General features: G+C 40.5%; 1 long non-coding RNA gene across 1 annotated transcript; it reads right to left on the reverse strand.

The window, feature by feature from the left end:
* Positions 1–477: 477 nt before the first annotated feature.
* Positions 478–20,215, reverse strand: LOC122458166. Its single transcript, XR_006278066.1, has 3 exons — positions 20,080–20,215; positions 5,740–5,791; positions 478–587 (listed from the first exon to the last, which is right to left on the reverse strand). It is a non-coding gene; the product is annotated as an uncharacterized LOC122458166 (long non-coding RNA).
* Positions 20,216–23,882: the final 3,667 nt, after the last annotated feature.

The following is a 23,882-nucleotide window of genomic DNA, read 5'->3' on the forward strand; positions in this document are numbered from 1 at the left end:
GCACAATGGTGATGCTACTCATGCTCTCACTGCCCTGATGGGAGCTTTGCAGTGAGGCCATGCAGGCCTCTTCACCACCACAACAGCCTGCGCCTTGAAGGCATGTTTGAGTTTAATGATTCTAAGTATCTTAGTCTCAATGGAAATTAAAAATCTTCATCAAACTTACAGAGTAGCAGATTCAATCTGCTATTGATCAACTGGTCAAAACCAGACGCATCAAAAGATATTTCATGTGTGAAGTTCAGTCTGAAACCAGGAGGCTGTGGTGTGTTAGAAGCTGAAAGGAGCTACAGAACTGTTTGTATTGCACTGTTTCTTGGGGCACTTGAACAGAGTCAAATCCATTGGTGCCATCCAGCAATTCTACATGACCTTTTTGTGTTCCAGATACCCGCTTGGAATCATTTCTCCTTGGATGTAAAGTTTCAAAAAATAAAATTAATAAACCCCCAAAGTGTTTTTTTCTTTTTACTCAAGTCTTAAGCTGCTTGAGCTGTGCTCCCTGCAGTAGTCATGCAACTTCCTCTTGTCAAGACAGAAATATCAATATACACTCTCACCATGTACAGAAAGACAAGCAAAGCCTAGGAGAAACAGAACAAAGACAAAAGAGATCTGGGACTTGGGGAGGTCTCTCAGCAACAGTTCATGCCAATATTTATTGTGTTTATCCGAATAAAAGAATCCTCCTAAGTGTGCTTTAAAAAGGATATATTGCTTATATAAAAATTCTGCTTTCCCTGAGCCATATAAATATTTTCTGTTCCTGTTCTATGTTTTTTCCTTCTAAACAATGGCTACTCTTAAACTGAAGAATCACATAGTTCAAGGCAAGACTGAAGTGCAAGCAACCAAGGAAAAATTAACGAGAACATTGATAAAGCACTAAATAGCAGGATAGGCATCTGCAATTACTGCAAAGGGTGTCATTGTACAAGTTCTCCCTCACAGGCAACATCAATCTTAAGTTTCAGACTACAGCTTCAGTGTAACCGTATGATACAATTGTCCTTCACTATCATCTTTAGGAAACTTGCATCTTGTTCATTTTGTTGACCTTCAGATCTGAACTGCCACACCAGTGTCATGGACATTTGAAAAATAAAGAGCTGACATTAGTAACAACACATTATTAAATGAAAATCACTTGATTCTCAGCCACAGTTCTCATTTATATTTTTGGTTCTTGCTATTTCTATTTTTCTTACAAATTGAGTCTCTCTTATTGCCAAAGTCATTTCACATTGGATCTTTATTAACTCAGGAACACGTTTTACTGAGACTTAAGGGGAAAACAGACATGGATGAAAAACATTAAGACCATAAGAACAGCCATACTGGGTCAGATCAAAGGTCCATCCAGCACAGTATCCTGTCTGCCAACAGTGGCCAATGCCAGGTTCACTCCCTCTGGGGAACCTAACAGGTTATGATCTAGTGATCTCTCTCCTGCCATCCATCTCCACCCTCTGACAAACAGAGGCTAGGGACACTATTCCTTATCCTCCTGGCTAATAGCCATTAATGGACTTAACCTCCATGAATTTATCTAGTTCTCTTTTAAACCCTGTTATAGTCCTAGCCTTCACAACCTCCTCAGGCCAGGAGTTCAACAGGTTGACTGTGCGCAGAACTTCTTCCTTTTATTGGTTTTAAACCTGATGCCCATTAATTTCATTTGGTGGCCCCTAGTTCTTATATTATGGGAACAAGTAAATAACTTTTCCTTATTCACTTTCTCCACACCACTCCTGATTTTATATACCTCTATCATATCCCCCCTTAGTTCCTCTTTTCCAAGCTGAAAAGTCCTAGCCTCTTTAATCTCTTCTCATATGGGACCCAAACCCCTAATCAATTTAGTTGCCCTTATCTGAACCTTTTCTAATGCCAGTATATCTTTTTGAGATGAGGAGACCACATCTGTATGCAGTACTCAAGATGTGAGCGTACCATGGATTTATATAAGGGCAATAAGATATTCTCCATCTTATTCTCTATCAAATTTTTAATGATTCCTAACACCTTTTTAGCTTTTCGGACTGCTGCTGCACACTGCATGGACATCTTCAGAGAACTATCCACGATGACTCCAAGATCTCTTTCTTGATTAGCCGTAGCTAAATTAGCCCCCATCATATTGTATATATAGTTGGGGTTATTTTTCCCCCCAATGTGCATTACTTTACATCTATCCACATTAAATTTCATTTGCCATTTTGTTGCCCAATCACTTAGCTTTGAGATCTTTTTGAAGTTCTTCACAGTCTGCAGATGATACTATACTGTTCAAGATAGTTAAGACCAAAGCAAACTTTGCCACCTCACTGTTTACTCCTTTCTCCAGATCATTTATGAATAAGTTGAATAGGATTGGTCCTAGGACTGACCCTTGGGGAACACCACTAGTTACCCCTCTCCATTCTGTGAATTTACCATTTATTCCTACCCTTTGTTTCATGTCTTTAACCAGTTCTCAGTCCATGAAAGGATCTTCCCTCTTATCCCATGACAACTTAATTTACATAAGAGCTTTTGGTGAGGGACCTTGTCAAAGGCCTTCTGGAAATCTAAGTACATTATGTCCACTTAATCCCCCTTGTCCACATGTTTGTTGACCCCTTCAAAGAACTCTAATAGATTAGTAAGACATGATTCATAGATTCATAGATACTAAGGTCAGAAGGGACCATTCTGATCATCTAGTCCAACCTCCTGCACAGCGCAGGCCACAGAATATCACCCACCCACTCCTATGAAAAACCTCACCCATGTCTGAGCTATTGAAGTCCCTAAATCATGTTTCAAAGACTTCAAGGAGCAGAGAAGCCTCCCTCAAGTCAACCATGCCCCATGCTACAGAGGAAGGCGAAAAACCTCCAGGGCCTCTCCAATCTGCCCTGGAGGAAAATTCCTTCCCGACCCCAAATATGGCAATCAGCTAAACCCTGAGCATATGGGCAAGATTCACCAGCCAGATACCCAGGAAAGAATTTTCTATAGTAACTCAGACCCCATCCATCTAATATCCCATCTCAGGGGATTTGGCCTATTTACCCTGAATATTTAAAGATCAATTACTTACCAAAATCCCATTACCCCATCATACCATCTCCTCCATAAACTTATCGAGTATGATCTCTCTTTACAGAAACCATGTTGACTTTTGCCCAACAATTTATGTTCTTCTAGGTGTCTGACAATTTTATTCTTTACTATTGTTTCAACTAATTTGCCCTGTACTAACTTTAGACTTATCGGTCTGTAATTGCCAGGATCACCTCGAGAGCCCTTTTAAAATATTGGCGTTACATTAGCTATCTTCCAGTCATTGGGTACAGAAGCTGATTTAAAGGACAGGTTACAAATCATAGTTAATAGTTCTGCAATTTCCCATCGGAGTTCTTTCAGAACTTTTGGGTGAATGCCATCTGGTGCCTGTGACTTGTTACTGTTAAGTCTATCAATTAATTCCAAAACCTCCTCTAATGACACTTCAATCTGTGACAATTCCTCAGATTTGTCACCTACAAAGGATGGCTCAGGTTTGGGAATCTCCCTAACATCCTCAGCTGTGAAGACTGAAGCAAAGAATTCATTTAGTTTCTCCACAATGACTTTGTGTTTAAGTGCTCCTTTTGTATCTTGATCGTCCAGGGGCCCCACTGGTTGTTTAGCAGGCTTCCTGCTTCTGATGTACTTACAAAAAAAAAAAAAAAAAAAAAATGTTACCACCTTTTGAGTTTTTGGACTAGCTGTTCTTCAAACTCTTCTGGCTGTTCATATTACATTTTTACACTTAATTTGGCAGTGTTTATGCTCCTTTTATTTACCTCACTAGGATTTGACTTCCACTTTTTAAGATACCTTTTTATCTCTCACTGCTTCTTTTACATGGTTAAGCCATGGTGGCTCTTTTTTAATTTTTACTGTGTTTTTTATTTGGGGTATACGTTTAAGTTGGGCCTCTATTATCGTGTCTTTGAAAAGTGTCCACTCAGCTTGCAGGGATTTCACCCTAGTCACTGTAAGACAATTTTCAAACATAGGAGCCTCCGATGCTCACAGAATGGATGTGCTTGTCACAGTAACGGACTGTAGAAAGTGGTAATTGCACATGCATATGTATCTGTGGCAGGTATGATCACCTGTCTGCATTTATATTCTTGTATTTTACAGATGCTACTTAAATAACCTATGAAAGTTTTGTACATTAAGGCCTTTGTCTTTCAGGAAAAAAAAAAAGAGTTAAAAAAAGGACAGACTGACAAAGTTTGGTAAAATATGGATTTCACCAAAAACTGGAATCTAGAGAAATCTAGATTTAATGCAAGTCTTTTGCTATTCACCATCCCCTTTTAAGCATGTTTTTGGTGTCATTCAAAAGGTGATGGAATTCATATGACCAGAATTAAGGCAGCACACTTTCATTTCAACCTCTCTCATCTAGTAGACTTCTGTCCTGATAGAATTACAGAATGCTGGCAGGAGGTTGAATTTGTAAAAACTGCATACAAACCTAAAGATCTGGCTCAAAATAGCAAAGTATATAGTAATCAACTCTCTCAATATGGGCTGGTTCATTTTTCTCCTTTTAAAAAGAAATGTTCTTCTCTTTCTCCCCTCCGGTTTACCAAAAGATACATTGCTTTAGAACTTGCTGTCATGAATTTTTGCCTAGAATTATTTACTTTTTCTCCCTTACAATCCGTAGTCTTTGCATCCTGTTTAAGTACCATGACATCATGCTGCACCACCTGAAAGCACAGAGCAATTTGTTTAGACAGTCTAGCTTTGGGGGAGTATTTATAGCACAGTCTGAATGCTGAAATTCTACCATGGAACAAAATAAGCTGTAATCTTTTGGGGATCTACATGATCAAGTCAAATGCCAGCACTGACACTTGATGTGATTAAAAAGACTGCTGTATCTTTATAAACTGATTATACAGCAATGCAGTTTGTTCTGCTGGAGGGAGGTGGCATTAATGCTAACACTATCTAAAAGCAATCTCTTTTATCCTCTAATGTCTGGCTGGTTCCTTTGCTATTCCACTGCTGATGTCAAATGGAATGATGACTATTAAACACTCTGAAATTAATTCATGCAAATATCACTATTAACTTCATTCTTTGTTAACATCAGTATTAAAGTCAACAGCCATATTGCTGTGTGACACAGTGAAAGCCATCGTCATATGGATTTGTGCATTTGTCAATGGGAACAATGCCATTCATGATGACACCCTTCAAGAAAATGAACTGAGTGAATATCATATGCATGATAATGTTGACATCAATATTGATGTTTGACAACCAGTTAAAAAATACCTCCTTATAAAATGAAAAATATAAAGAATGTCAAGGGTTTACCTACTCCTTGATATCAACATTACCACAAAACTGCTGCTGAATGCAAGTGGAGTATGTTTGCTCTCATCACATGATTTCTTGGACAGGAGGAAGTCATGCACTGGGGAAAACCCTTACATGGGAAAAAGAATAGTCGGAAATGCAGAGGAATGAGTGCCTTGTGTTTAAGGCACTGGATTGGGACCCATAGATCTGGGTTTGGTTCTGGCACAGACCTCCTGTGTGACCTTGGACAAGTCACTTCATCTCTTTAGGTCTGCAAAATGGAGATGATAATGCTTTATTTCCCCTACCTTTTGTTTCTCTAGCCTATTTAGAATGTAATCCCTTCGAGCTAGGGACTCTGTTACTACATATACATACACGGTACAAAGCACAGCAGGGCTCGAGTCTCCATTGTGAACTTTAGATGTTACTGAAACACAAACGACAATAGTTGCAGAAAACTTAAAACTTGCAGAAAATTCTTGTTATACCATAGCACCAGGAGAACATTTATAAGAACTTTGATAGCATTTCAAAAATACAATATAGTTAACATTATTACCTTGAAATAAAATTCAGTCATTTATTCAGTTTTGAGGCATAATATGAAAACCCAGTTTTTGGCACTTTTTTAAACAAAGTCTCTTTTGTTATTTATAGAATCCCACATTTCACAAATACCAAGATCTCATCTTATCCCCAAAAGGCTCTATAAAACCTTTTACGGGAACATTTTCAAATGTGTCAAAGGGTATTTCTACAATGCAGCTAGGAGGTGTGGTTCTCTCAATATGAGAGACAGACTTGCAGTATATCAGCTTGAGCTAGAACTCAAAGTTGCAAGGTGGATGTTGTGGCACGGGGGGGGGGGAGGGGAGAGGAGGCTTGGGCAGGCCACCAGAGCTCAGACCCAGAAAGTTGAATGGCTAGGACTTCGGTGGTTAGCCTATGCTGCAACTTTCATGCTACTATTTTTAGCATGAGTCTCTCTACCTGGATTGAGAATCACACCTCCCAACTGCAGTGTAGACATAGCCTAAGTGATTGAGGACCCTCAAAAGTTATCAAAATTGACTTAGATTCGTCGGAGTTTAAACTACTAAGTGGCTAACTCACTTTTGAAAATGGGATTTAGGAGCTTTGGAAAAAAGTATCCTTTGTGTTTTAGGCTGGAATAATTTAGGGCGACTACCTCTGTTAATGCCCTTTAAACACCTCAGCCTTGGCTATTTTGTACTTTAACATAATTGTTTTATCTGCTTATTGAATGGTTTTATATTTTCAGAAGTATCTGAGGACATCTCTTGTACAGCATTTTACTTTAAACAGAAAAGGAAAATGTGACATGGCCAACATTTTCTTCCCTAGATTCCCAAGATGAAGCACCTAAACTCAAAGGAGCTTCATCAGCTTCTTCTAAAGTCAACAGGAGTAAGTTTAGGCTCGAGTTCCTGCAACAGCCTTGCACCTATGCAGAGCCCCACTGAATTCAATGGGGTTTCACAGAGGGCTCTGCCTACATGGGCCCAGTTGCAAGAACAGGGCCCAAGTAAAGATCAAGGTTTCATCCTGTTAGTGGACAGTGACCTCTTCTCCCCTACTCCGGAACATAAAGCCTCTCATTGTTCAGGGGTCTTGGTGTTTTAAAATAAATGTGGACACTAATTAGCACCCATCCTTGTTGGCAATTTCAGCAGAGAAGTTGAGGACTTCAGTCCTGTCACACCACTAGAGCTGGTTCCTCCAAGTCAGGGTGGATGCACCCTGACAGGTCTGTGTGGGGAGCTTGGAATGCCACTACCCCGGCAATATGTTATGCACATGAACAGGCTCCCTCTTCAGAGGTTTCAATCCAACACCCATTTCAAAAACTAAACTCGTGTCTATGGTAAGAAAAAGCAAGCCCTGTTTTGAATGTCTGCCTTAACGCAGTCCATTTCAGAACACCACACAGTCTTGGGCCCATTAGTCCTCAGCCACAAATATGAGTGTTAAATAATCATAGAAGGAAGAAATCCATAGTACAGTTTCACGGCATCGTGATGCTCTTTCTCCAGCCTGAATGTGTAGCATTCTGACTAGATGGAGGATTTGTTTCGTAAAGTTTCAAGCTTGTTCATACATTTGAACTTCACCTGTACCATAGAACTCTAAGGTTTAAGTTCCATTTAGGAAAATGCAAGTTAGGGGCCTCTCTCTCTCTCCTCAATTAAATCAGTATATGCCTATGTAACCATGCCGAATGACAAATCAGGCCCTTATTGTCCATTCCTAATCTTTGTACACTCCCAGACCCTCACACTGCTCTTCCCATATGAAGTTTGCTCTGGACCTTCTTTTACTTGCTATTCCCACAGCAATCTCCTCAGGATGCTTACCTTATTGCACTTAAATAACTGGTTGCTAATTATGCTGGATTTTGTATGGTACTTATTATTTCATTATTTTAAATTTTTCTGCCGTCTGATGGATTTCACGGAGGGTTGAGTGTCTGGTGCTTTTTTTTTTTTTGGCTGGGTACTAGTATAATATAGTCACTGTCACAATATTTACACTTTAAAAAAAACGCTTGAAACCTGGTCTGTATTTAGGCTCCTTAATCCACCTGTAAGCTCTTAAATAACAGTTGCGTAATTTTTCAGAACTGCTGAGCACTCACAAACCACAGTCAAGTCAGTTGGATTTGTATGTGCTCAGCACTTCTAAACAAATCAAGCAACTTTTACTGAGGTGCCAAAGTATGGCTTTAGGAGCTTACACTAGTTACCCAGGTTTGAAAGTGTTTCCAAAATTCTCAAATAAACAAATAAGTCTACTCCTGTGTTTTGAGAAATCAAAATTTTCCTAAGAGTAACTATCATACTTTGATTAAAAAAAAGGGAAACATTAAACTTCAAAGTTTCAAAGACCAGCCTAATGGGTGGGCAATGCAAAATACAAGATATGGGCTTTTTTAATAAGGTTAACTGTGTATACAGCTGTCCATTAGCTCATACTGTCCATTAGCTTATACTTATCTAGTTGGGTTGTGAATATATTACTGCATAAGCACATTATAGGTCTCACCCACTGTACTGACCATTATATTTTTATTGAGAGCATTGTATTTGGAGGCAAAAAAAGGGGGGTTGCAATTTGCTGGACATAACCTGCTGCAGAATCAGTCCTCAATACTGCAAAATAATACGAAGCTTGCCAAAATATTTAGTCTTTGAAGGTGCAGAATCCCTGTGGCCTGAATTATAGATTTAATTACCAGGAAAAAAATTTATATCAGTGTTTTCACTCACTTCTCCTAACTGGAGACTCTGCCAAGGGTCAAGAAGTTTGTGATGCCTTCCAGATACAGCAACCTATTCCCTGACAGCAACCTATTCAAATCAGCGGCACTGCTATGGGTACCCTCATGGCCCCACAGTATGCCAACATTTTTATGGCTGACTTAGAACAACGCTTCCTCAGTTCTCATCCCGTAATGCCCCACTCTACTTGCCTAATATTGAGGACATCTTCATCATCTGGACCCATGGAAAAGAAGCCCTTGAGGAATTCCACCATGATTTCAACAATTTCCATCCCATCAACCACCTCAGCCTGGACCAGTTCACACAAGAAATCCACTTCCTGGACACTACGGTGCTAATAAGCGATGGTCACATAAACATCACCCTATACCAGAAACCTACTGACTGCTATACTTACCTACATGCCTCCAGCTTTCATCCAGACCACACCACACGATCCATTGTGTGCAGCCAAGCTCTACGATATAACCGCATTTGCTCCAACCCCTCAGACAGAAGCAAACACCTACAAGATCTCTATCAAGCATTCTTACAATACCCACCTGCTGAAGTGAAGGAACAGATTGACAGAGCCAGAAGAGTACCCAGAAGTTGCCTGCTACAGGACAGGACAGTCTCTACGTAAAAGAATAAATGGACACAAATCAGACATCAAGAGTTATAACAAAAACCAGTCGGAGAACACTTCAATTTCTTTGGTCACTCAATTACAGACCTAAAAATGGCAATTCAGCAAAAAAGCTTCAAAAACAGACTCCAATGAGAGACTGCTGAATTGGAATTAATTTGCAAACTGGATACAATTAATTTAGGCTTGAATAAAGACTGGGAGTGGATGTGTCATTACACAAAGTAAAACTATTTCTCCTTATTTCCCTTTACTGTTCCTCAAATGTTCTTGTCATGGCCCACCTTGATCATCATTACAAAAGGTTCCTCCCTTTCGCTCCTCCTCCCCTCCCCCCCCGCTCTCCTGCTGTTAATAGCTCACCTTTCCTGATCACTCTGGTTACAGTGTGTATGGTAACACCCATTGTTTCATGTTCTCTGTGTATATAAAATCTGATGAAGTGAGCTGTAGCTCATGAAAGCTTATGCTCAAATAACTTTGTTAGTCTGTAAGGTGCCACAAGTCCTCCTTTTCTTTTTGAGGCTGCTACTCTGTGTTATGAATTACACTCGTAGGTCACGTAAAAGTTCTCTCCCAGGCTGAGGCACATTAACCAGACAAGTAAAATGCAGAGTATTTCTCAATGGAGACAAGATTAATAACGCTTAAGCATGGTACCCCCTTGCTAGCCGGGGAGGGACCTCAAAATGCCGATTTACCCTTCCTTATATACACTGATTCATCATGACCGGTCCTCATGCCCAATCCCTTACATCCAGTCATGTTACAGATAGTTATTTTCCACCAATGTTGTGCTGCCTTCATGCTCGTGTTCAGCTCCGGCTTAGTGCATGCCACAACAACAGTATCTATCTACAAGAACATGTTTTTCTCCACCGCCTCAAAGGTCATATTACAACCACAACAGCTGTGTTTCAAAGTTCACCTTACGGACTATTATGCATCAAGTATCGAATCACATGCTGAGACCAAAAACTTTTCCTTAACACTCTGAAACCTTTCTTTCGTTTACCCCTCCTCTCATGATGTGATGCTTTACTGGCACTCTGCCAAGGTCTTGGGGTCTGCTGCAGGAGAAGGATTCATCTATGATTGCTCCCCAGATGACTTCCTAGCAGCAGACCTGAAATCTATGGAACTTCATTCTAGCTACTGGGGAGTAGCATGAGGCCACATTGTCATGCAAAATCATGGCACTCAGCGTACAATGTTCATAGAATATCAGGGTTGGAAGGGACCTCAGGAGGTCATCTAGTCCAACCCCCTGCTCAAAGCAGGACCAATCCCCACAGTGTTTTAATAGGATTTTGGATTTTCAGAAGGAAAGTAACTCCCAGACAACAGTCTCTTCCTTTTGCATCACCCATACAAAAATCTGCAGCCTCTCATCACATATGGCACGACTGACCAGAACCTCTGCTCAGTGGCTAACACTATGGTGACTGATGGTGATCTGCATAAACGCCATGTTACGCTGCTATTTAGAATTAGGGCTTGTTCATAAATCACTATTTAAAAAAATTCAAATACATATAAACTGACCTGATTTGTACAACAAATAAACACAAATGTTTTGTGCCATCCTTGCTTAATCCTATCATTACTATTCAGGAGGCTGTTTTCGTTTTCCATCAGCACTAGTCCTTATGCATGTCCTGCTCAGAAGAATCCTGTCTACTGGCAGGTTTTTCTTTTCCCTGTTCTGCCACTCACATTAAAGAATGCTTTGTGGTTTCTAAAAATAAGACTAAAAAAAAAAAAAGGTAATAAAATTGTGTCTAATATAACCCGCCATTCAGCTACAGGTTTGTATTATTTTTTAATTTAAGCTCAGTTTAGTCAGAAAGATACCTATGATGGGTACATTCTTTTTGTGCCAAGATCAGTGAGCAAGCTCTCACTAGAGCATTTAATGAAGCTTCTTATTAAACTCTCTATTATGGCAGCACCTTTTAGTGGCTGGTATTTAAATAAATATGTAGCACTCTTCTTAATTGTTGGGATCCAGCTATGAATAGTGCTAAGAAATGACAGATGGAATGGGGGCAGGAGAGGAAGAGCTAGAGGCTACTAGGTGATTATTAATAATCAGGCACTTAGATAGGTTTGCGTCAAAATCCATGGCAGGATATAAACAGAGGTTCTTCAAAGGCTAATGAGATGTGTAACAATTGTGGCCAAGATTTCCAATAAAAGTGACCAGTGATCTTGGATGCCTCCATTTTTGGGTGTCCACTTCGACACCTTAAAGGTCTGATTTTGCTCTATACCACGCTCTGAATGTCAGGCTCTTTTAAGTTGGGAATGCAACAAGTGAAACACCTGGCCTCACTTGGCTCTTTTGAAAATCTTGGCCTGAAACCTATGCATGTGTAGCACATAGTGAAGCTAGATAGTGGAAGTCTTTAGTGCATATTACCAAGACTAAGAGGCAATTATGCTGCATAAGATTATGAAAATGGTTCCAAGTTCCAGAATGCAATGAAAATTGGTGAGCTGGAGGGGCAAAAAGCAGGAAGATGGTATCTTGTATTGCATACTTTAATTACAATGCATTGTAACCTACAACAAAAGTCTATCAATAAGCTGATGCAGAGAGAGGGGGTTCTGCCCCTCTTTACCAACTTTCTACACACTTTTATTTCAACATAGAGACATTACTAATGACTGTAGGAGGACCCAATGACACAATTTAACATGTATTGTAAAGGCGTGGAGTGACACCTGGGTATTGAGCTGCTTTAAATATTGCTATCTGTAAGCTCATGTATGACTACAGACACCATTTGTGCAACAGGTGGAGGGTTTAGATATACTGCTTCCTAACATGTCATCCATGGTTTATGACTCAACTGTTGTATCTTGAAGCCATAGGATTAAAAGGGAGCACAAGGGTCATCTAGTCTAACCCCCTGCCAAGATGCAGGATTTGTTGTGTCTAAACCATCCAAGACAGATGGCGATCCAGCCTCCTTTTGAAAACCTCCAGTGAAGAAGCTTCCACAAGCTCCCTGGGCAGTCTGTTCCATTGTCCTATTGCTCTGACAGCTAGGAAGTTTTTCCTGAGATTTAATCTAAATCTGCTATGCTGTAGTTTGAACCCACTACCTCTTGTCCTGTCCTCTGTGGCAAAAGAGAACAACTTTTCTCCATCTTTTTATGGCAGTCTTTCAAGTATCTGAAGACCACTACCATGTCCCCCCTTAATCTCCTCTTTTCCAAACTAAACATACCCAGTTCCTTCAGCCTTTGCTCATATGGCTTGTGTTCCATCTTCATTGCTTGCCTCTGGATCCTTTCCAGTTTCTCTACATCCTTTCTGTAGATTGGTGACCAAAATTGGACACAGTACTCCAGCTGAGGCTTAACCAGGGCAGAGGAGCATGGTACTATCACCTCTCATGACTATTAATGTAACCTAAAATTGCATTTGTGTTTTTTGCAACAGCATCACACTGCTGACTCATGTTGAGGTTGTGATCCACCATAACTCCCAGATCCTTCTCAACAGTGCTGCCAAGCCAGTTTTCCCTCATTCTGTATTTGTGCATTTGTTTTTTCTTGCCTAAGGGTAGCACCTTACATTTGTCTTTGTTGAATTTCATTTTGTTAATTGCCCAGTTCTCCAATTTATCAAGATCCTGCTGAATTTTAGCTCGATCCTCCAAAGTATTGGCAAGCCCCCTACCTCTGTGTCATCTGCAAATTTGATCAGTATGCTCTCTAGAGTCCTACATCCAAGTCATCAATAAAGATATTTAGCAACATTGGACACAGAACACATCCTTGTGGAACCCCACTTGAGACCTCCCTCCAATCCAACATCATTCCATTAATAGTTAACATGTTCACACTTACATCAGATACACTTGTTTGTGAGTGGATCAAAGGGAATGCTATAGTGCATCTTCCCTTTCATTTTTTCCATGTACTATTCAGAGGATTTTCACTCCATCCCTACTTTTCCCACAGAAGGAGAGTATCCAGCCTCATGGCAGCTAAATAAATTAAAATTAGTATAACTGTCCTTTCAGTTGCATGTGGGTTAAATCAGATAATCACTATACTGTCAAATGAACTCACACAGGAACATGATACAAGACAAAAAAAAAACCTCACCACTTGTGGATGAGCACTTCTCACGAAGTGATCACTCTATATCTGACCTATCAGTCCTCATCCTCAAAGGAAACCTGCACAACACCTTCAAAAGATAAGCCTGGGAGCTTAAATTCATAACTTTGCTAGTAGACACTAGAAATCATTGTCTTAATAAAGACCCTGGATTTATGGCTTATTAGAACAATTTGTAACCCACTAATTCCCCTTTTTGTCCTGTGACTGTAGGGGTGTTAACAGGCCACTTCACCTTTAATGGTCCCTTAGAATACATGCTAACTACTAATGGCTAAAGTATCTGTTCAACTTTGTGTTTAACTGTGACCCTCTGAGGGCTAGTCTACACTGGCAACTCACTAGCAGCGCTTGTGTAGTTGCGGACACTCTCTCAGCGCTCTAACAAAAAACCACCTCCACGAAGAGCGTACACTGTTTTTTCATACCGCTGAGCGAGAAAGTTGCAGTGTTGTAAATTGCCAGTGTAGACAAGCCCCGAGTACTCTTCCCAGACCTGAAGAAGAGCTCTGTGTAGCTCAAAATCTTGTCTCTCTCACCACGAGAAGTTGGTCCAATAAACTTACTACCTCACCCACCTTGTCTCTCTAATATCCTGGGACCAACACGGCTACAATAACACTGTGTACAACAGTTAATATAACTCAATACTGACTCAGATACTAGCAAATACTGATCGTTTTATGGAACTAAAACACAGACATTTTTAATGATTAGGGAAAATGGAAATTTCAGCAAGAAATTACATAGCAGTGAAAAATAATGGCATGCATCAATAAAGATGAATGTTCATCTATAAGATTTTGAGGCCAATGGTAAACACAATACTATGCTCTTATCACCAGTACTGTGACCTTCTGAGAAGTGCTAAACTCAGATTGAGATTTACCACATGCTGAAACTGGGTTCTTTTTCACACTTATTTCCCATTTAATATATGATCTCTTCATTGTCATTTATACATAGATTCTTTCTCCCTTATAAAGGTATTTCATTGCTTACAAAACAGCAGAATGCAGAAGCTAGCTTTGACCTTCCAAAAGGTTACTTTGAACAGTGACTAATTTCTCACCTTCTGCAATCATTAGCACCAATCTCATTTTAATACATAATTCATATTTTGCAAAACTTATTCCAGAGCATTCAGCAGTTATAATGTTCAGCCATCCAACCTACTGGATTTGCCAGATGACTAAAAAGGGACCATTCTTTGGCATGTTTGAAAAGTTAACCTGGCAAAGTAAATAAAAGCTTGGACAGTCACTACAGATCCTTCCATTATTGTGGTAGCCAGTTTGCTAATGTATGTTAGCATTACTGCTATAGCCATGTCTCCAGTCAAAAAACTTATTTACATGGCTGGTAATCGAATCAGCTGCTAAAGCAGGAAACTGACCTGGCCTAAGGGAGTTACTGCTGAGGATTCACTTTTCATATGAACAGAGCACATCTACAAGGGATACTCAACTTTCCATGAGGGAAAGGTGCCATTTATCTCATTTGTAACTAGACAGTATTTATGTCTTGAATATGAATTATAAATTATAAAATGGCACATCAGAGGACTGTCTTCTATGTGCTTACAACAAATTATTAAGTCAAAATTAGGCAATGTGTTTCAAGGACAGTGGAAACTGGACCTCACATGACCATAAGCTGCAAAGATATATGACCACACAGCATGTAACTGATCTTTCTTTAATTCATACCTGTGAATGAAATGTCTTTGCCACCTCAATTCCATAAAGCACCATTTAGATTCAGGAAATCTACTGAGTTAATTCTTGTCAGTTTTCTCAAGTCAATCCACAAATCTTGCTTGAGAATTAAGTCCCTGGCTTTGACACTTCTTCACTACTTCTTGCATGGGTTGCCCTTTCACTGACAAAAAGCTTTAATTTATTCTACCTTCTAGTGCATCCAATATTATTTTTCTAGTCAAAGAATCAAAATCCTGTAGTTCTTTTTTCAGATCACACTATTGATAACAATGGTAAAGGCAGCACTATCATTTCTTCACTTTTTTCTGGTGCTAGAAGACATAAAACAAACAAAAAAGCTTTCCAGTCTTTTATTCAACAGACCTAACCAACAAGAGATTGCCAAAGTGATGCTAATTCAAGTGGTGACTGCATTATAAGATATAGTTAACTACAATTTTGGTATTCTGCTGCTAGAAGGTGATGTGTGTACATGAACTAGTCCAATAAATTGCCCAATTTGGGCATGCAATCTTGTGGTCCAGGTCTGAGGACTTTTTTCAAAAGCAGTCTGAATAAAATTTTCAAATGCCATTAAATGATTCTCAAGAGTGCCTCAGGCACTTTGGAGCCTGGGTCTATATCTATATTGCACATTTCACTTGGGCCTGAGCACCCATGTTAGCTAAGTTTATAAAAAATTCCTCTAAGAACATTTTGGACTGAAAGCAGTGCAAAGTGAAAAAACTAATTTTTTCTCTGATTATCTGCATCATGCTCAGCTGCAAGAAGTCAATTACAGGTGCTGTACTCTGGACAATACAGTGCATCGTTACACAGTATTTTGTAACACGTAACTTGGAACACAACAGTTTCATATTTTTTGAAGGTAAGGGATCTAGCTGAAAAATGAAAAATACTATGATTCTAGTAGCACCTAAGATGCCCAACCAAGGTCAAAGCTACACTTTGTGCTAGGCGCTGTACAAACAGTGAGAAACTGTACATTTTGGGAGGATCTGGATTATCTAAATAGCATTATTATCCCCATTTTACAGAGGAGGTGCTGAAGCACAGAGAGATTAAGATGTCTCTTAAACCAAGATCTCCGGATTCCTTGTCCAGTGTTTTAACAAGACCTTTCCTCTCAATTAGCGCAAGTGTTTCAAAGTTAGAGGCTTGTGTTTCAAACAATTGTGTGTATTTTGTTAATATTATGTCTCTGTAAAAAAGAGAGATGCAGTTGAGACATCATTGGCTTCACTATATCACAGAGTGATATCTGAATCAAGTCACAAAGGGCTGCCATGAAGGTAACATACTAACTTTAACATCTCTGCTGCATTCATCAGGAATATGTGAATAATCTGATCACCCCCCGTTTCCCCCCCTCCCACACACACACACACACTCTTCATTATCTACAATTCTCAATTCAATTGGAATAAGTTCTTACAACCTGTGAAACCCCCACATTTCACCCTTGTAATAACATGATCTGTCAAACAGCAAGATCTCATTATCTTAACCATTGATTTGTCTCTGATGCTGGCAAAAAATGAATCTTTTATTAGTCTCAGCACAGATGATAAAAAAAATCTGCCTTAGTTTTCAAAGTATTGATCTTTTCAAAAACTCCATGTGCAACAGCCCCATAATCAGAGGGAATGAACACAGACTCCCACAGGGCAATGGAAATGCTTTCTTGATCTTCTCATTTTTCCTGCAGATAGATTTCTCAAATACCTGCTTTACACCCACATCATATTTGGAAAGATACAGTGGTCAACATTAAAAAGGGCAGAATTTGCCAACAGTTACCACAGAGTGGAATCTGAGTCACCATAGATATTTCTTGTTCTAAGTACACGGGGACATCGTGGTACCTCAGATTTCACTCCTTGATAACTGTTGGCAAATGCTGACTTTTTAATGGTAGCCATTGTCCTAACAGCTATGAAACCTGCTTTTTGTGTTGCAGATACTTTAACTAGACTATACAATTTTGGTTAATTACAATCCTTGTGTGTATATCTAGCAAGAAACAATTATAATAAATTTGCATAGTTTACACAGCTTCCTAGGTTGCTCATCTAGCGAAGAGATTGTGCATGAGTGGTACCATGTTTTGTTAATTTAGAAATGCAATTTTAACATAAATCTATATTATGGTTTTAAAGTATTACTTATTGCACTAATCTGACCTTCATCTTTATGCCTAATTGAAAGAGCCAATTTTTCATCATGTTTTAGTCTTATAGCACAGCGGTTCTCAAACTTTAGCAACCTGAGGACTCCCATTTCGATTTAAAAAATTTTCAGGGACCCCTAAGACCCAGGACCTGCACCCACTCCGCTTCTTCCCCAAAGCCTCCCCCACCCCCTGCTCACTCCTTCCCCCCATTGCTCACTGTCCCCCACCCTCACTCATTTTCACCAGGCTGGGGCAGCGGGTTGGGGTACAGAAGGGGGTGAAGGCTCTGGGAGGGAGTTTGGATGCAGGCTCTAGGCTGGGGCAGGGTTTGGGGTGTAGGAGAGGGTGACGGGTGCATGCTCTGGCCAGGCAGCACTTACCTCGGTCAGCTCCTAACTATGAGCGGCACATCTCTCTGGGAGCAGCTCCTAGGAGGGGGAGTGAGAGGGTCTTTGTGAGCTGTCCCTGCCTACAGGCACCGCCCCCACAGTGCCCATTGGCCGCAGTTTCTGACCAATGGGGCTGCAGAGTCAGTGCTTGGAGTGGGGGCAGTGCACAGAGACCCCCTGCCCCACCCCAGGGGCCACAGGGACATGCCAGCTGCTTCCAGGAGCAGCATGGAGCCAGGGCACGCAGGTAGCCTGCCTTGTCCGGTCGGTGGTGCAGTGGGGTTTTTTAGCACCTAAAATCTCCCAGTTTGGCTTCAGTAGCCTCCAGGAAATAGAGAGAGGGGGAGGAATTGATCAGTGGGGCTCACAGACCCCCTGGAGTTCCCTCAGGGACACCCAAGGGTCCACAGACCGCAGTTTGAGAAATGCTGTTAAAGTGTGTCCTAATCGTAATAGGTTTTGAGTGTCAGATAATGTATATGTGTGTGACATTCCTAGAATTAAGGGTAGACTGAGCCTATTCCAAAATATTCAGCTTTTGTTGAACATAAAGATATATACAATAAGATCAAACAGGACTGAGTGGTTAGAACTACTCTAAAACTAGTAGTGTATTAAATAAAATTTTGTAGAGACTGCTGAGACATGGTTTATAGATTCCACCCAGAAGGCATCAAGGAATGGGTTCCATCAGTCTCTCTGGTAATAGAGAGAACTATAGCTGTTTGCCTTTAATGCAGTGATATCCACATTTGCTAAGTTTCGTTGGGCCTAGTTGCATACCAGTGGAAGAAAACTCAGGCTGTAAACTGAACAGACCCCCTGTGAGGTACGGCAGAGTTATTAACTCATTTGAGCAGATGGAGAAACTGAGGTTTGGAGATTAACTTAACTGACTTGCCTAGCATCAGAGAGGAAGCCTGCAGTAGACTCTGAGAATAGAAATTGAATCTTCATGATTTCCCTCTTAGTGCCTTAACCACAAGACCATTCTTCCTTCATCCTCTCCTACTAGAGCCTTGAAACACTCTTTATAACTGATACATTTTTCAAAGTGTGTACAGAAGATTCTGCACATAAATGCTATTTCAAAAGACCAGTGCCCATGACCATATTTCCCTGTCAAAAGGTACCTGGAAGTTCACTTGCTCTGAATTGCAACATGAGAGCCTCACGGCTCCAAGTGCATTACTGACCAGTTACTACAGTAATACAATGCCTCTATGTATGCATTAGGGAAGGCAACTACATCAAAGATGCAAGAAATTAGGCTACTCTTCCAAAAAGAAAAAGAAATAATACTTCAGCAGAAACATATAGTTCCAAAGAATAATGAAATGAAATCAAACAAGATGATATTCTCTAAAATATTAAACTGACACAACAGGAAATAGTGCATATATTGCTTAGAAACCTTTTGCTATTCATATCGGGAAAACTAGTCAGCACATGGTGCTATAGTACAGGCAAAGCATTGTACTGTGCTCCCAGCTTGGTTACGCATTTTCCCTTTACTTTCTTTTCATGTTCTACAAAAATGTGCCAAGAGCCCTACATTTCTCACTTGTGAGAAGGTTTCCAGGGCCAGAAAACTCTTTGCTTCAAGCAAATGCTGCCATTCCAAACAAGTTGCCAGTGTTCCTAATTTAACTGTCACTGCTCACATCATTTTATCCCATCCCTGAAAGCAGCGGGGGCAATTTTTCCTTGAGTGATTTAATTATGAGGAATTCTTCTGCAGAAGAATAGAAAGAAGCTAATGATGAGTTGGAAGATAATCAATAATAATGACTAAAACTTGTTAACTAAAAAACTCCAAGGAATTCTTTTCCTTTTGGTGGGCTTGTGTTTGATCTATTTACAGGGGAAAAGCAGAGAAGGGAGAATTACAGACCTTTTTAGCTTGTTTGCAATAGTTTGTTACTAGGTGAATAATGGATGCTCCAGCTTCCCTTAATGAGTCAAGCTGTGCTGCCAACCCAGCCTTGTTACCCTTCTCTCTGCTATTAAACATTTCTTTCATGCTGTCAAGGTGTCAGCAGGAGTCCAAGGTGCTGGTCCGCTTAGCAGCGGTGTCACCCAGCAGCAAGAGTCCAAAAGGGCTGCTTTAATTAGTGGTAGTATCACCCAGTGGCGAGAGTTCAGGGGGCTACTTTTCTTAGCAGCAGTATCACCCCACAGTGAGAGTCCAAGTGGGCTGCCTTCCCTAGAGGCCATATTGCGCAATGGCGAGTGTGAGGAGGGTAGGGGAACCTGGGCCCACCCTACTCCACTAGGTCCTGACCCAGGATCCTTCAAAACCAGGTTCCCTGTTACAAGGTTCAGGTCTCCACATCCTCAAGTGCGTCCCTTAGTTGCTTCTTACCCTTCCCTCTGTCTCTGGCAACTCCTCTGCTGGTCACAGCGAGTGGTCTCCTTCAGTCCCCATGGTCAACTGGCTTCCCCTGGTGCAGCTTGGAGTCTCAGCAGTTTCTCAGCAGGAGGCTGCTGTGCACAGCCACTCTCCTTCTCAGCTCTCCCAGACTGAGCTGAGCTGCTCCCTTTTGAATGCTCCCTCCAATGGGAGCAGTCCAACAAGGGTGAGGGGGCGTAGCCTCTTGGGCCCAAAGGAATTTATTAACCCTCCCCTCCCCAGTGTGGGGTTGATACACCCTGTCACACATGCGCTCTGTGGAAAAGATGACAGTTCACTTTTTTATACCTGTGCTCTTCTCAGATCCAGCTTCAAGTCAAGAAGCTGTCTGGCAGCACTGTATTTTAAAGATGTCGCTTCACCACCAACTTCTCATGCAATAATTTCATATTACTAGAGAGTGCTAATGGATTTAGACCTGGGGGAGAGCAATTAGACTCCAACTCCAGTAAACAAAGGTCAAACATCAGCTGTAAGCACAAATAAAGTCCTATCAGCTCTCACAGCTTGGCTTTGTAACTTGCAATTTTAGAGGTGTCAAACAGGAAATCAATCATTTCACTCTAACCAGAATGCACGTTCCAAAATATTTGCATAAACCTCTCTCTATAATTCACTTCAAGAGGGAAAATTTCTTGACCACCATAATCTGGAGTCATAAAATATGACAGGAAAGAACATCACCATGCCATTTCAAGTTATTTGTCTGTCTCTCCTATTCTGAATAAAAGATCCAGGATGCTTCCCAACCAGAAGAAGATTTTACTGACAATGATCATTCAGCAAGTAATGATAGAAAAACTACAGACAGATAGATAGGGTAACACACATATCTAATTGTTATGTGTGTGTGTTAACAGATCCCACATAGCTATCTATCTATCTATCTTATGCTAGTGCCCGCCATGGCAGTGTAATATTTCAGCACAGTATCTAGCCAAAGAGGTCCTACAAGGATTTAAATAAGACTGTATTCAAGTTATAAAACAAGGACAAAATGTGGAACCATACACTGAAATTGTATAATGGCAAATTTGGTTGGTGTATAAGAAAGGGCTTCATCACCCAGATTTCTACTATCTTGCAGGAACAATTGCTTAAATAGACCTCCCGCCTTCCACAATTGTCTGGAAAAGTCTGTCAAGAACCACACAGTGGGGGCCTTTGGTGTTTACCAATATAAGTCTAGGATGGACTAGCTACCATTTTCCAGATATATTAGCTGAAAAGCAGATGTTCTTGCTATGGGACAGGGGATAAACTTGGTGAATCTACAAGTCTTTTCAAATGATTCTTAATACTCCTGACCAGAAGTAGAGTTATCCACAAGCAGCAAGACAGTTTTTAGTGGGAACAGCTTCAAATCACGTGACAATTATAGCTGTGTGAAATCTCTGAATTTCATCTCAAACTCACTTAGCCTACATTTCACTAACAAGAGTGAAGGATGTTCACACATCCGCAAAATCCATGAATTGCCTTCTTCCCTTTGAGGTTTCCTTCTCTCCACAGCTGGCTATTTCTCTCTGAAGACACAGAGCTTCTCCCACTCCCACTTCTTTACCTTAACTAAACTATCCCTGAAGAAATAATTAAAAGTATATTAAAGATAAAGTAGTTTATATTTGCATAGCACTTTACAGGGGAATGTACTGTATTTAAATCGTATGCATTTTCATGTGGTAGGGAAAGGACCATGCTCCCTTGAGAGCATGAATGGAGTTCTTGGAACTTGAATCTCCCAAACAAAGTAGAGTCATGCACTGTATGACTAAAGTATTTGCAGCATTCCCATTAGAGAGAAAGAATCTCTGTAGCATGACCATTTGCCTCCACCTTTACCAGTGCATTTGTTGTTACCAACACATACCTAAGCTCATTGAAGGGCATCGCACTATAGAAAATATATAGTAGCATGCCTAATGTTAGGTAACAAAATCTTAGTTTAGGGGTCAGTATGAATTAGGCCCCCAACAAATACAAAGTGATCCCGCAGTTGCATCATTGTAACCCCATTCCCCTTCTCTCTGGTGAACTGGTTTGCTATTCTAATATAGAACAAATTATACAGCAATAATGTTGGTAATAACAAATATCATTCCTTAGTAGAAGAGCCCCAAATCCTTCTGTTCACATTCAAACTGCTTCAGCTAATGAATATTCTTCATAAGCTTTCTTGACTCAGCAGGCTAGATCCTAGTCCTTTCTGTGGCTGCTTCGCACTAGTCTATTGGCACAAAACCACCTTAGCTCACTAACTTAAGGTTCCCCAATACAGAGGAATAGTTTTCATTGGGTGCCCAGCTGACCCCAAGATCATGGAGGTTGTACAGCTTACATCCCTTTGCCCCATGCTTTTCCATCCTGCACTGTGTGCACATAACCAATATATTCTTAACATCAGCTATGAAACTTTATCATCAGATATTTGCCAGGAATGGTCTCATCTGAGTTGTGTATTCTGGTAAAAACAGGGAGCTGAATCTTGTGTGCTTTCTGTTTCCAACACCAAAAGCTGGAATGTATCAATATTTGTTTCAGTTACTACAGAAAACGTACATCTGCCAAAGAATACTGAAGATGTAAACGAATGTCTATGACTTAGAAACATTTGATAGCAGTATTTGGTCATCATACCGTATGCAAAGGACTTGCCCTATGTTATCAGGCTATTTGTACACCATATCTGGCAAGTTGTCTTCTACAATGACAGTATATAGTACTGCAGAAAAAGGTGAAAACTCTTCAAAACACACCTGGCCAAATGTGCATTATTGTGCTCAAAGGGGAAACTGTGATTTACCTAATGCATGTGATTTGATTTCCTTTATCTTAACATGTGTTATTAAGAACCCAATCCTGTAAGCCCTCCGTATGTAGAACTCCCAATGACTTCTGTGAGAGTTCCCTGTATAGAAGGCTTGCAGGACTGCGCATCAAATATTACTATGGGCCATTAAATTATCCAGCTTTTTAGTTTTACTGAATATTTTATGTATCCAGTATGTGTAGGTTTCACCAACTTTTTGTGGCACATCAGAAAAAAAATTTAAGATCTAAACACATCACATATTTTCAAAAGAGAATCCCTGCAGGGTGCATGTATATGCTGTTCCAACACATGAAACTATTTATCTGTCAAGCTCCAATCATCGCTTGCGATGGTTAGACTTCAAGGTCACCCACTCCACCAGGAGTCTCAAGTTTGTTCCAGTCAGCATCCTGACAACCCTGCCTATCTTTACTTACTTACTGGAGGGAACAAGAGGGATGATATTAACAGGATGGCAGGGACTTAAACAAATGGCTCCTTAGGTTGGTGCACAGACACACTGAAGGCTATTTTGAGATGCCAGCTTCAGTTAGGATGAAATGCCTTTCAGCTGTTCTTACTCTGCTAAGCATAAGTATTTTAGAGTGAGAAGAAGGAGCAATGCAAGTGTCTCATCCAGCCCAGTCCCCACCAATTAATACTTAGATCAGTGCATTTTTCTGGCAGGTCCCACCCAACACCCAGCTTTTTTGCTGCACTGGCAGAAGAGCGACCCCTTCCCTGTCTCCTTACACCTAGCCCTGGAATAACTGCTGGTACCTTAACCCTCTCACACACCCCCACCCCTTCATTTTATTTCTGTTTTTCTCTCTGTTCTTTTTTCCTTCTTTTAGTTTTGCCCATTTTTGTTGCTCCCTTATTTTGTGATCTCCCTTCCAAGTTCTCTGCTTACCAAAAAGCAACATGCTGCCTGGAGTCAGGG

This window comes from Dermochelys coriacea, chromosome 1 (genome assembly GCF_009764565.3).
Source record: "Dermochelys coriacea isolate rDerCor1 chromosome 1, rDerCor1.pri.v4, whole genome shotgun sequence".
Classification (NCBI taxonomy): domain Eukaryota; kingdom Metazoa; phylum Chordata; order Testudines; family Dermochelyidae; genus Dermochelys; species Dermochelys coriacea.